The sequence below is a fragment of the Microtus ochrogaster genome, unplaced genomic scaffold, assembly GCF_000317375.1.
Source record: "Microtus ochrogaster isolate Prairie Vole_2 unplaced genomic scaffold, MicOch1.0 UNK26, whole genome shotgun sequence".
Lineage (NCBI taxonomy): Eukaryota > Metazoa > Chordata > Mammalia > Rodentia > Cricetidae > Microtus > Microtus ochrogaster.
The window spans coordinates 2836374-2836958 of record NW_004949124.1 but is presented as its reverse complement, the minus strand read 5'-3'; positions in this window follow the sequence as shown (position 1 = coordinate 2836958).

The window sequence follows — 585 nt, the reverse complement described above, 5'->3', positions numbered from 1 at the left end:
CACACACACACATGGGGGGGGGGGCAGGTACTCCAGCACAGTTAGGCTTTCATAACCACCTAGATTATGGCCACCAATGTCTCCCAGGATCAGAGGAAGCACAGAAGCTGCTGCTGAATTGAACCTCCGAACCTTCCAAATGACCCAGTTCTCCAGTCAAATAATTCCCCTGTAGCTGAAGGTTTCTCTCCTGCCCACCAGCTCCCAAATAACCACTCTAAGACTTAATATTAATTACAAACTCTTTGGCTCAGGCTTATTATTAACTAGCTCTTACAACTTAAATTAACCCATTTCTATTAATCTATATTTTACCACAAAGTCCGTGGCTTCTCTAGCAGCAGCTGGTGTCTCCCTGACTCTGCCCTTTTCCTCACTATATCTCTGTTTAGATTTCCCACCTGGCTCTATTCTGCCTGGTTGTTGGCCAAATCAGCTTCTTTATTAACCAATGGTAATAAAATATATTCACAGCATACAGAGAGACATCCCACATCAATCCCTCTCAAGACCACACACTCTGGCTTCTCAGCCCAGTCAGTTCTTTTTCTTCCTACTTCAGCCCAGTACTCAAAAAATAAAAAA